Source organism: Halichoerus grypus, chromosome 12, assembly GCF_964656455.1.
Source record: "Halichoerus grypus chromosome 12, mHalGry1.hap1.1, whole genome shotgun sequence".
Classification (NCBI taxonomy): Eukaryota; Metazoa; Chordata; class Mammalia; order Carnivora; family Phocidae; genus Halichoerus; species Halichoerus grypus.
The window spans coordinates 17166025-17180262 of record NC_135723.1 but is presented as its reverse complement, the minus strand read 5'-3'; positions in this window follow the sequence as shown (position 1 = coordinate 17180262).

Sequence of the window (14238 nt, the reverse complement as noted above, 5' to 3'; positions counted from 1 at the left end):
GTAGGGAAGAGAGATTGGGCTCAACTATGACAGCTGGAGATGCACAGCAGATGAGCAGAGTGAGAGGGGTCAGTGGATAGAAAATTACTAAGAGGGGACATCAAGCGTGGGAGTGATTCTTGCTTAACTGATTTCACAGGATTCTTGCTGAGGACAGGCCCATGAGGTCATATATCAAAGGTGGGGGATAAGGAATTTGATCAGATATCAAGGGTGGTCAGATAGAAAGGGTGGGAGATTCTCTCCAAACTGACATAGCAGGATTCTTACTAAAACTGGACTTGGCAGGCCAAAGACAGGGTCCAGGCAGGAAGACTACCTGAGAGGAGGACTCACAGATGCCTAAAGTTTGGTCAAACAGAAAGTCTTTGTCACCATCTATTCTCCCCTTGTTTTCCTTTATTCCTTAATTTAGTCAGGCTTCATCAAATATCTAGATTTTTCTCCCATGTCAGAGATTTTCAAATAATTTGCAAGTTCTTCTCCTTCTTTGCCCTTCCCTTCCCTCCCTGTCTACCCCCATACACCTTTAACAGTTGTGAAGTCTGATGATTCCTACTGCCAAATCTCTCTCATCTTCCCACTGGCTCTGCATTGTCATTTCCACTGTATTAATTTAGGCTTTCATCCTTGAGACACAATCTTATCCAAACTGGTTTTCTAGGCTGTAACTGACCTCTAACCCAGAGCCATTCTTTTCTGTGCAGCCAAAGTAATCTTTCTAAAGTACAAATCCAATCATGTGTTGTCCCTGATTAAAAAGTTTTTGCTCTCACTTCATCTGCATAGAATAAAATGCATAGCCTCCGTAGCAGGTTCCAACCCCGCCGACCTTCCAGCCTTAACTTCACCACAGGCTGCTCTTTACCCTTTTTTTCTATTAACTAATAAGTTCTGGCTCATAATACCTGTTAAAGAACATCTAGTCTCTTTATTGTTCAAACAAACTTAATGCTGTAGCCAAAATAAATTTAGACATCTTGCTGTGAGGTATTTCTACAAATCACTTCAGGGAGGGATATGCCAGGAAATAATTCTAGAAGAATAGTCTGTGGTAGGCAGAATAATGGCCTCTTAAAAAATGCTCACAACCTTCAATCGGTTAATATATTATGTTCCCCAACCATAATATAGTTCTCCAAATACCTTGTGCCTTTTTGTACTTCAGTGACTTTGTTTATGCCTCCTTCAAAACCAGAAAAGCCTACAAAACCTAAACATACTATTACCATACATCCAGCAATCCCACTCCTTGGTATTTATCCAAAGGAGTTAAAAAATTATGTCCACACAAAAACCTACACACAGAGGTTTATAGCAGTTTTATCCATTATTGTCAAAACTTAGAAACAGCCAAGATGTCCTTCAGTAGGTGAATGAACAAATAACTGTGATACATCCAAACAATGGAATATTAGTCAGTGATAAAAAGAAGTGAGCTTCAAGCCATGGAAAGATGTAGAGGAAGTTTAAATGCTTATTACTAAGTGAAAGAAGCCAATCTGAAAAGGCTACATACCAACCATATGATCCCAACCATATGACATTCTGGAAAAGGCAAAACTATGGAGGCAGTAAAAAGACCAATGATTGCTAAAGGTTAGGAATTGGGGGAAAGGGAGATGAATAGGCAGAACCCAGAGTATTTTTAGAGCAGTGAACATACTCTATATGATACTATGATGATGACTACATGTTACTATATATTAGTCCAAACCCATAGAATGTACAACACCAACAGTGAACCCTAAACTATGGACTTGGGGTTATTACAATGTGTCAATGTAGATTCATTGATTGTAACAAATGTACCACTCTGGCGGATGTCCATAATAGGGAAGGCCATGCATATACACGGGCCCAAGGTATATGGGAAATCTGTGTATCCTCCTGTCAATTTTTCTGTGAACCTAAAATTTTCTAAAAAAATTAAGTCTTTAAAAATTTAAAAAGAAAAAACCAGAAAAGGCTTATCTTACTACTTCATAGAGTAAATCATTTCTTCCATTTGTGCTTGCTTCTAGTGCCCTGGCTGCACAGTATTGTAATTCATTCATTTATATGCCTATGAGTTTCCTGTAGGCAGGAAGTATAACAAACATATTTATATTTGTAAATCCTCCAGATCTAGCATAGATACCTAGCAATAGTAGACCCTGTAAAATTCTGTATTATTGAATTAATTTTTAATTTTATTCAGATTACTAGTTAATAAATTTTAAAAATTGGTAATTCTTTTGATGTTGGAAAAAGTTTTAGGAGAAAAGAGAATTTCAATTACTTTTTTAAAAATGTTTATTTAAAAATTTTTGAATTTCAATTACTTTCAAACAAAATAAATTCAGTAATGTGCAAAATAGGAGATTATCTTGTGTTTTTAATAGGAGACTAATAATATTTAATAGCCTTCAGGAAAACATCATACGAAATACAATAATTGTTCAAACCCATTTTCTTTTGCTGCTAGATAAAATAGACATCTGCTTTGCTCCTGTATCATCGACTGACTGTTTTCGTTCAATTTACAAGATTGACTGATTGTCTATCTTAGATCTTTCTCTTTTGTAAACCCATAGTCAACCCTTTTCTCTATTAACTAGTAAGGTCTGGCTCATAATACTTGTTCAAAGAACGTCTAGTCTCTTTATTGTTCAAACAAAACTTAATGCCGTAGCCAAAATAAATTTAGACATATTGCTGTGAAGTATTTCTCCAGATCACCTCAGTAAGGGATATGCCAGGAAATAATTCTAGAAGAAGAGTTACTTTGGTAGGCAGAAAGAATAATGGCCTCTTAAAAAAATGCTCATGCCCTTAACCTGTGAATAAATTATGTTACATGGCAAAAGGGACTTTGCGGAAGTAATTAAGATACAGATTTTAAGAAAAGGAAATTATCCTGGATGGTCCAGGTGGGTCCAATCTAATCACATGTTCCCCTAAAAGTGGAGAACTTTCTCAGGTTGGAAGCAGTAGAGATTTGGCAGAAGAAAAGTCGGAGAGATTCATGGGTGCTGGAGTGACAGGAAGAAATGGGGACAATTTAACAAGGAATACAGATGGCCTTAAGGAGCTAAGAAATGTTCTTGGCTGACAGCCAACGAGGAAATGGGGACCTCAGCCCTATAGCTGCAAGGAACTGAATTATGCCAAAAGCTAAACTACCTTTAAAAAAAAAAAAAGATTTTATTTGTTTGAGAGAGAGTGAGCGAGAGGGAGGGGAGGAGCAAAGGGGGAGGGACAGGGACAAGCAGACTCCCTGCTGAGCGCAGAGCCCCATGGGGGCGATCCCAGGACCCCAAGACCATGACCTGAGCTGAAACCAAGAGTCGGACACTCAATCGCTCAATCGACTGAACCACCCAGGTGCCCTGTAAAAGCTAAATTACCTTTAAAAGCATGTTCTCCCCCAGAGCCACCAGATACAAGCTGACATCCTGGTTTTCACCATATGAGACCTGGAGCAGAGGAAACAGCCAACCCTACCTGGACTTCTGACCTACAAATTGTGACATAATAAATTTGAATTGTTTTAAGTCACTAAATGTGTGGTATTTTGCTTCAGCAACAATAGGAAATTAATACAATTGCCTTTATATCGTTTGAAGACAGGAAAGCAAGGACTTTATCTGTTTTGATCCTTAGCATCTAGGCCTGGCATTTAGTAGGTACTCAGTAATATTTGATGTGTGCATCTCAAATGAATCAGAGTCATTGCTTCAACAGTTATTTACTGAGTCTCTACTATGCCTGGTGCCAAGCTGTTTGCTAAAAAATTGAAAAACCTTCACAGAACTCATGGAGTAAGTTTAGGTAATTATACTACTAATGTGGAAAGAGCTCTAATAGAGATATGCACTTGGTATTATAAAAGCTCAGAGCAGAGATACTCAGCCCAGCCTGTGGGGTTAGGAAAGGCTCACTTGGGGAGAAGACTTCTGAGCTGAGTCTTAAAAGATGAAGTTGTTAGCAGGGCAGATGGTAGTAGTGGAGGTGGTAAAGTTGTGGAGACAAGGAAGAAAGTTTACAGAGAGTAGACATCGTGGTCAAAGGTGATGAAATTAGAATCAACACAGTCATTGAGCGCTCGCCAGAATTCATGAAAGGAACTACCTACCACCAGTTCCCTGTTGTTAGTCCTGGAAATGGGATGTAAGCGTTAGGTGAGCGCTGAGACTGAGCTTGGCCTTGATTTTCTAGGTAATCGGAATCATTGTCAGATTCTAGGCAAAAGAATAATATGATCAATTTAAGTTTTGGGTTCGTGTGTGTGTGTGTGTGTGTGTGTGTGTGTGTGTGTGTTTGTGTTTTTAGAAGGGGTAGGGGGAGATGGAGAGAGAGAGAATCTCAAGCAGACTCCCAGGCTCCATCTCATGACCCTGAGGTCACAACCCTGAGATCACCACCTGAGCCAAAATCAAGAGTCGGATGCTCAACTGACTGAGCCACCCATTTAAGTTTTAGGTAGATTCCTTTTGGCATCATGGGAAGGCAAGATGTGAAGATGAGCAGTCCTGTTATCTTGTGTCGTTTTCCTATTTAATCTATTAATAAAATCATCCTTTCTTCACCCCACCCTCCCAAATTGCCTTAAAGAATTTGCCTCTCTATATATGCAGTCCAGACCTCTTTATCAAGCTTGAACCAGTTTATCCCACCTTCTGCTGGGACATCCTCAGAGTAGCTAAACCAGCTAGATGAGGTAATTTTCTGAGTGAAGAAAGAATAGTATTATTCAGAGACAAGTTGTGTCACAGGTTTTAGCATGAGAGTAATAACACAAAATTAAAATCTTAAGGACACACAAAATTACATTTTTTAAGATTTATTTATTTATTTTAGAGAGAGAGAAAGAGAGCACGAGTGGGAGAGGCAGAGGGAAAGGGAGAGAGAATCTCAAGCAGACTTTCCACTGAGCGCAGAGCCGGACAAGGGACTTGATCTGATGACCTGAGCTGAAATCAAGAGTCGGATGCTTAATCCACTGAGTCACCCACACGTCCCCATAATTATATTTTTTAACTTGCTTTTGAACATAAGTTACATTTTACCTTTTATCTAATACTTTTGTAGATTATTCCTTGTCTTAATAGTTATTTGTAGGGTAATGGGCTTTACTGCCAATGTTTTGTAGTGAAGTATCAGTATTTGTGTTGTGTAACTTCACAATTAATACAGTATTGGAGCGCTAGTCTTACCACTGAGTGGTTGTGAAACTTTGGGTAAATAACTTGTGCAAGCCTCCCTTTTCTCATCAGTAAAAGTTCTTGGAATTGCATCTAAAGGCATTATGATCTGTGGCCAGGGGCTTAGGTACTTTGATCAAACAGCATGGTCGCCTCAGATTCCTCAACAGTGCGCTAGGGTGTTGGATCTTTCAAGACAACAGCAGCTCCCACAGAACCACAGAATTTGTCTGGGAGAAAAGTTTTTCCCAGAAGCAGAGGAATGCAGGGAAGAAAAGCAAAAAGGCGGGGCCACACGGCAGGCACAGGAACACTGGTTGGAAGGATGAATGAGTCAGTACCCAGAAGCAAGAGAGCAAGTAGCTCTTTTCCTTCAATATTTTTTATAGTCTCTGAGAGTTTAGAGGTTGCTCAGGGACTAACACTGTCTGGGAAGTACAGTGTTTGTGGTAAGCAAGGACTCTGAAGTAGGTAGCCTTAGCTCATCCCAGTTCTAGCTTTGCCATTTACTTGAGTAAATTACCTAACTTTTTTTTTTTTTTAAGATTTATTTATTGGGGCACCTGGGTGGCTCAGTTGGTTAAGCGTCTGCCTTCGGCTCGGGTCATGATCGCGGGGTCCTGGGCTCCCTGTTTGGTGGGGAGTCTGCTTGTCCCTGTCCTTCTGCTCCTCCCTCCCGCTCTTGCTCTCTCTTTCTCTCTCTCTCAAAAAAAATATTTATTTATTTATTGGGGGGGGTGGGAGGGAGGAGCAGAGGGAGAGAGAGTCTTAAGTAGACTCCACACTGAGCATGGAGCCTGACCCAGGCTCAATCCCACAACCCCAATATCAAGACCTGAGTTGAAACCAAGAGTTGGATGCTCAACGAACTGAGCCACCCAGGCATCCCAAATTACCCACTTTTAAGTCTCAGTTCCAACGCTTGAAAAATACATTATTTTGTTTACAAGGACCTTTTCAAGGGTGCTTGAGTCCCGTTTGAGATGGAATGTCCATTTTTAAAAGGCATCAATACTCGCTTGTATCATATAAAATCCTTAAAAGTATGGACTTCAGAGATATATAAACCAGAGTTATTACTTTGTATCTCATGACCTCTTTATTTTTTTAAGATTTTCTTTATTTATTTGAGAGGCGGGGAGAGAGAGAGAGAGAGAGAGAGAGAGTGAAAGAGAGCACAAGCAGGGGGAGGGGCAGAGGGACAAGCAGACTCCCCACTGAGTGTGGAGCCTGATGTGGGGCTCAATCCCAGGACCCTGAGATTATGACCTGAGCTGAAGGCAGATGTTTAACCGACTGAGCCACCCAGGCACCCCTCTCATGATCTCTTTAAATCTTACTTTTCTCATCCAAAAAGAAGTGGATCCAATAATACTGATCTTATAGGGTTTTACAGAGACATAAATGACATAATACATGTGAAATGCCTCATATTTTAAAAAAATATTTATTATACACTTTTTATGACCTGATAATTGTGGTAGTTTTGAATATACATTGCTCAGTAAAAGAGATGTGGTCCCAGCCCTTGTGAACTGAGCAATTCAGCAGTATGTACATGGAGAATATACTCAGTAAATCTTGTTAATATTATTAGCATATTAATACCAAATTAATAGGGCTGAAAAGAAGTGCATAGTGTTCTAGAGATATTATCTGAAGTAAGAGGCTGCCTGAACCAATGTAGTAGAATGCCTAATTCCATTCAGTAAAAATGACATTTATGAGGGCTGCATGGGTGGCTCAGTCGGTTAAGCATCCAACTCTTGATTTTAGCTTAGGTCATGATCTCAGGGTTGTGAGATCGAGCCCCACCTTGGGTTCTGCGTTGAGCATGGAGCCTCCTTGAGATTCTCTCTTTCCCTCTTTCTCTGCCCCTCCCCCCGCCAATTGCTCTCTCTCAAAAAAAAAATTTTTTTTTAATGACATTTATGGGGATACCTGGGTGGCTCAGTCAGTTAAGCATCTGCCTTCGGCTCAGGTCATGATCCTGGGGCCCTGGGATTGAGCCCCACATCGGGCTCCTCGCTCAGCGGGGAGCCTGCTTCCCCCTCTGCCTGCCGCTCCACCTCCTTGTGCTCTCTCTCTCTCTGACAAATAAATAAAGAAAAAATCTTAAATAAGATAAAATAAAAATAAACGACATTTATGAGTACCGACTATCTGCAAAAAAGGGAGCTAGGTGCAATTCTTGCCTTCAAAGTGTTTATAAACTATAGAAGAGGCAGATCTGTGAATTTACTGTAAAACAAGGAAGAATTAAATATGTTATATAACAAAAGAGCTGACAAAGTGATGTGAGAATTCAGAGGAGGCGGTGACTGATTCCAGAAAGGGGTTAGGGATAGGGCCGCCAGGTTTAGCAAAATAAATATTGCATGGGACATACTTACACCAAAAAAATTATTTGTTGTCTATCTGAAACTCAAATTTAACTAGGAATTCGGTATTTTATGAGAATGGGTTGGAAGCCAAATGTTATAAAAAGCTAAATCACAAACAACCTTGAATGGCTAACCTAGGAATTTGCTCCTTTTGATGATGATTATTTATAGTGGGGTATAATGCTGGTGAAATAGTAATTTAACCTTTCTTTCCATTTTTGAGTATTTAGGTTATGGATGTAATGTGGCTGGGATAGCCGAAAACACCATAGGGAGGACCAGGTAGGGGGGGGCCACTCTGGAAGGAGGTCCCAAGGGATTATTGCAGAAGAATAGGACCTGAAAGGAAGCTGGGAGTGACTTCAGATTAAACAAACCAACCAACCAACCAATTGTTAATTAATTCAGATTAAATAAACAATGAAAATCTTCTCAAGGTGTTCTCAGCTTGAACAGTTTGAGAAGAGGAAAAGACCTGTCTAAAAGAAATGGGAAATGAGTTCTCTCGAGGAACATTAGCTGATGCTTAGCCATGTGAGTCATCATCTTCAGAGTGGGTGCAGCAAGCTTGTATGCAAATTGAAGCAGTCAGAAACCATGATGCACCTTCCAAATCCCCAAAGATCAGGAAGTCCAACAATTCAAGGGAATCACAATGCGTGAGTCAAGAGAGCATTTTATCTCAGCAAGGAAGCCCAAATGCTAAAGCTTCCTGATTTTTTTCAGCCAAACACGTACAAGGCCAGGAATTGGGCAGCATGGGAGAAGGAGGTGCCTCGCTAGCTAATATGCCAACCACCATAATTCAAATTAATGATTTTAAGTTAATTAAACTGTAGGGGAAAAAATTCCTAAACTGAAGTAAAATGGTCCCCAAAATGTGAGGTGTAATACGGAAAGAGACGGGGTGGCGAGCGGGCTGCCCCAACAATGTTCTAAAACACTAATTACCTGATAGAAACCATATAAGGATATTGGTGTTGCAGAAGGTTTGGAGGAAACGGAACACTTGTGCACGGCTGGTGGGGATGTAAATTGGTACAGTCACTGTGGAAACCTGTATGGAGTTTCCCCCAAATTAAAAATATAACTACCATTCAATCCAGCAATTCCATTTCTGGATATTTATCCAAAAAAGACAAAAACACTACGAAATGATGTATGTACCCATGTTCATTGCAGCATTCATTATTTACAATAGTCAGGATAAGGAACCTAAGTGTCCATTGATGGATGAATAGATAAAGAAAATGTGGTATTTATATATAATGAAATCTTGCCATTTGCAGCAACATGGATAGACCTGAGGGCATTATGCTAAGTGAAATAAGACAGAGAAAGACATACACCATATAATCTCACTTATATTTGGAAGTTTAAAACAAAAACAGAAACAACCCCATCCCCGTAAAAATAGCCCCTAGATACAAAGAACAGATTCGTGGTTGCCAGAGGTAAGGGGCGGGCGGACAGGCAAAATGGGGGAAGGGAGTAAAAAGGTACAAACTTCCAGTTATAAAATAAATTAAGTCATGGGGATATAATGTACAGCGTGGCAACTATAGTTAATAATACTGTATTGCATATTCGAATCTAAGGCAGTAGATTTTAAAAGTTCTCATTATAAGAAAATAATTTTGTAACAAAAAAAGAGAAAAGAGAGAAAGCAATCCATTCGATCTTGGAAAGCGGAATCTTTGAGTGAAATGGCTACCTCTGGAGAACAATTAAAAACAAAGTTGGGGGGCGCCTGGGTGGCTCAGTCAGTTAAGCATCTACCTTTGGCTCAGGTCATGATCCCAGGGTCCTGGGATCGAGCCCTGCATCCAGCTCCCTGCTCTGCAGGAAGCCTGCTTCTCTCCCTCTCCCACTCCCCCACTTGTGTTCCCTCTCTTGCTGCGTCTCTCTCTGTCAAATAAATAAATAAAATCTTAAAAAAAAAAACAAAAAACAAAAAACAAAGTTGGAATAATGTCACTCCTCAGATCATCTCATTCTCTTTGCCAAGAGATTTTTGAGGTGAGGGCTAGGTGTTTAGTGCCAGTAAACTCCAGCCACAGGTAAAGAAAAGGGTTGGTTTTCCAGTTGGGGTAGACGGAGTCCCATGGCTGCTGTTGGTTGGAAAAAGCAGAGGTTGAATCTCACAGAGAAGGTTGAGTTTTGAAGTAGAACTAGATTCAATATAGTTTTTTTCATTCTGATTTTTTTCTTCCTTAAGTAAAATATTCCCCAAGTGCTTAACTGAGCATTCTCAGACACGGGACAAAAAGTCCGAAGATTGGGATACATATACTTAATGTATAAAAAGAAGTATATTTTAAAATCCTAGAGGATTAAAATTCTTTAAATATAGATCTTTTTCCCCAAAAACTGTTAGAATAAGGCATTAACCTTGGTGATTACCCTAAGTCGGTTTTCAGAACACAAAGTCGCTCTGTCCCGCTCCAGAGCAGGTCCGAGGCACACGCTGCTGGAGACGCCGCCATCGGACCCACGCCTCCCCCTCCACGGAGGATGGCATCTGAGAAGGCCACCGGGGGGTAGTCTCTGCTCCTGGAATGCTGTGGTAGGAGTCACTTGTCATTCTATAGTTGTTAAACTGCCGCTCTGAAACATCCTTAGGAAAGGGGTAACAAAATCTGCAACTGCTCATTCCTAAACCTGTTTATACTCCTAAGCGATTAACCGAGACCTCGAGTGCCAGGCAGGATGCCCTATTTGACCCCAAACACCCTGAGGCGAAGCCCAGCCAGACACTGGAGGCAGCACCTGGGACTCGGAGCTCTCCCGACTCTGGGCATCTGTGTTCCTGGTCCCTCTCCTCATCTCTGTCCGTGTGTCCGTGTGGGTGCCTCCCTCTGTCTCACTCTCTCCAGGTGCAACATCGCTTTCTTCCACGGAGACGTGGGATTTGAAACCGGAAGGGGCCAGACAGATCATTCCACATCCCTCCCCTCCATTTCAAGACAGGAGATGGAGGCCCAGCTGGGCCATTCTGTCCCTCTCCCTTCTCCCCCTGAGGAGGGTGACCCAGGGCAGCATTTCTGTGACTGAAGAGCGTCAAACAGCATGTTGCAAGAAACTCTTTTCTTTTTTTTTCAAATATTCTCTGGCATTTATGTTCTAGGATAGCTATGTCTCAGATAATGAAACCAAAGTTGGCACAGCAAAGTCTTAGACGGTTGGGAGCCAGGGAAATGTGTTGGGAAAGCTCAGGGAGGCTGCAGGCTGGGGGACATTTCCTCTGCCATAGCTATAACTTTACACGTTCTTCTCCTGTTCGAGGGAGCACGTGGGAGCGCACAGAATGAGCGTCGTGCTAAGGAGCACCTAAACACAGGTGGAAAACCTCCTATTTCCAAAGGAGCATTCTCCCTCGGGCTTAGGAGAACCAGATTTTTTATTTTTGTAGGATGGAGGACTGTAGTTGTCCGTACCTACCGATACAGACACTTGGGCTCTCAATGACCCCTTCTAGTGATGTAGGTCAAGTACTCACTGTTCCGAAAGAAGAAATGGGTCACACTTCTGCGGCTCAGCAAAGGCCTAGAACTTAGAAAGCCTGATCTGTAAAAATACGCGAAAGGCATCCCTCATACATCAATTTAAATTTTTTTTTTCTAGCAGAACTTTTCCTAGCAGGCAAAGACCTTTCAGGGAGGAAGGTAAATGGAACACAAATATCTCTTTGAGGTTTAAAGCGATTAAATAAAACACCTTTGATGGTTTGGAGTGGTCGCAAACGAAACCAGCTATCATAAAAGGCCAACAGGGACCCCGAAGAGAAAATGCGTTGTCCAGGAGGGATCTAAATGGGTGATCTGGCTGTCATACCAGAGCCTAGAGATTCTTTGAGGAGGGCTGAATCAAGGCACGATTTAAGGCTGGGACTGCACCCCCCTCCTAATGCAGATCTCATTTCTTTTACTGTTTCTTTTTATGGGAAGATGATGCCTCTCTACAAACTCAGAGCTGGTGTGGAAAAGCCCAAGGTGGTTGTGTTTGTCCACTGTGTTTGTTGCTGCGTGACACCCGATGGGGCATATATTAGAGAGTGAAGGGAAACATTGCAGGATCAGCAGCTGTAAACAGCTCACGAAGCAGGACTGCTAGAGTGCCCCGTTTCCAAGAAGGCTGGTCCTTGATTACCATGGTAATTCCTCAGCCTAGCGGAGACCCGCCTTGGAGCTGTCTGATCCTGGAGGTTTATCACACACTGGGTCTCGGCCAGCACAGCATTCCTGCAGAGCGGGGCACCTGTACGTGCATCCAGAATCAGCAGTGGTAGAGATCACCAGTGATGGGGACAGCAGGTTCCATGCTCTTGGGACAGGTGGCAGGAACAGGCACGCACCGAGGAGCACTGACTTAATACAGGAGTATAAGCTACTCCTGAGATTCTTTAAATGACCTGGGGTGGGACTTCAGAATAAAATCCGTATTTCCAACCATGTGAGTATGTGGGGCTTTGTCATCATAGTTTGAACACTGAAAACAATATGATAATGGTTTTGAATCCTCAGGTGTGAAGTGGGACCTCCTGGTTATATATTAAAAAAAGCAAGTCCTTGCAATCTAGAGTATTTTACCTAATTAATACATTACTTCTTATGTCGTTTTAAGCCCATCTGAGCCCGAGTGGACCCCATGTCACTGACGCCAACCTGCTGCTAGCCCGCTTCTCCCGAGTGCGGGGGCACGTGGCAAATCGTTTTATTGCCTTCACCTGTCTCCCTGCCTGGTTCCCTCCTACTTGGGCCTTTCCACGTTTTCCTCTCCCTTGCCCTGTGGGTGCCACGGAAGGGATGTGGCAGGACAGATAGGACCTGGACGATCTCGAGCCAGGATGAGAGAAGGGGCTGTAGGGACACAGGTCCAGGCACAGGACAGAGACCGAGGCTGTGCTGAGAGGTGTTTACTCTTGGATGTGGAATGGTCTGATTGCCTTGGAGATGCTTGACCCTGAATTGAGAAGTCAGGCCTGCTCTCCTTCAGCCACCCCTGCAACCACACAGTTCCATCTGGGTGAGAATCAGGTAGACCTCACATGTCTGACAGCAGAGGACAATGATCAAGGGAAATAAAAGGAGGAATCGTGGAGGGAAAGTCTCCGGGTGAGGCACTGAGGGATAAATGGGCAAGACAACGTTACAAAGAAGTCCACCAAGGAGAGGGGTAGTCATGGTGCCAACACAACGGTTGGGAACAAAGGCTCTTTCTCCTCTTTGGGAGAATTAAGGAAAGTGTAACCTCTCTAGGGGGTAAAGTAGGTCACTTTGCCTAAACAGAGTCTTGTTTTACATCATTTCCTGAGCAGGCCATATGTGCTAATCAGCTAGCAGTAAGGCCCCCACCCACATCTGCCCTATCTCCCAAGAGTTGGTTGTTAATACCCCATCCTTCTGAAGCCGAGGGTACACTAAGGGCTGCAGAGAATGTTGATATCTTACTGGTCTGCGGTATGACGTAGGCGAGGCCATATGGCCTCTTTCATTCACAAGTGAGGGGATCCTGAGGAAACTGAGTCTCGCCTCTGTGTTGGAGGTGAGTCTCAACCCCCATCTGTGTCTGGTCCTGGGATGGGTGGGAACAGGAACCTGAGAAGCATGGGGAGCTGATTTTGTGTCTAAAACCTTTGAACTCACCACAGTTCCAGTTTAGGGCAGAAACTGAGGATAAGAAAGGAAACCTACATGGCTAATTATTTCCTGGCCAGAACAGATTTTAGGGGCCAGATAAATTCATTTACTGAGACACAAGGAAGATATCATTTCAGCTTCTAGAGAAACACTATGCCTTTTACTTTATTTCAGATCTTGAAAATTTAATTGATTTTTTAAATTTCTTTTCTCTACCTCTAACGGAGCCTTGAGATTTCATCAGATCAGGGAGGACCAGTTGTAGCTGGACAACTCTTGTTCCCCAGTGTGTGTGTGTGTGTGTGTGTGTGTGTGTGTGTGTGTGTGTCTCTGACATCTGACACCTAAGTTCATCCTAAATTCATGCTCTTTCTACAACACCATGCTGCCTCTGAAGGAGAAGCAATTAATTCCTACAATATGGTTGTTTAACTCTGTGTTCTATGTTTTGTATTTAACTTAAATTACTCGGAAGTAATGGAATGTCCTGGTAGTAGATCCTCAATGGGAAGCTGGACCAGCCTCCCGCTATAATAGATAAGTGGCCAGACCCTCTCCCTCAGGCGCACTGGCAGCCAGGGCTCGGGCAAGTGACCCAGTGCTGTAGTCAAATATTCGTGCCCAGCGCTTGGACATGGGGGCCAGGGCTACAGACACATAATGAAGCAGTCTAGATGTGATGTATCCCCACATCCTGGACTTGGGTAAGCCCGGCCTTTAAGATCATATCTCTCAGACCACAATCAGGGCAGGAAGTGTGGCAGGATGTTTTGTCAACGTGTATGCAGTGAACACGCTTGACTACCCCCTGAGTTAGACATTTCCTGCCTGCCAGTCTGTTGTCGCTCCCTAAGAATGTGACCCTGCTGTAGTTTCTTCTTGAGAACATCAGCTTCCTCTCTAGGGTTACGACCCTGAGGTAGTCTCTAGCCCTTCTGTGGGCTACCAACACCTGAAAGGATAAGGCCTGCTTTCACCATCCTGAGGGTTGGTCCTCTGAACGATTGCATCAGGAGAACCTGGGGGCTT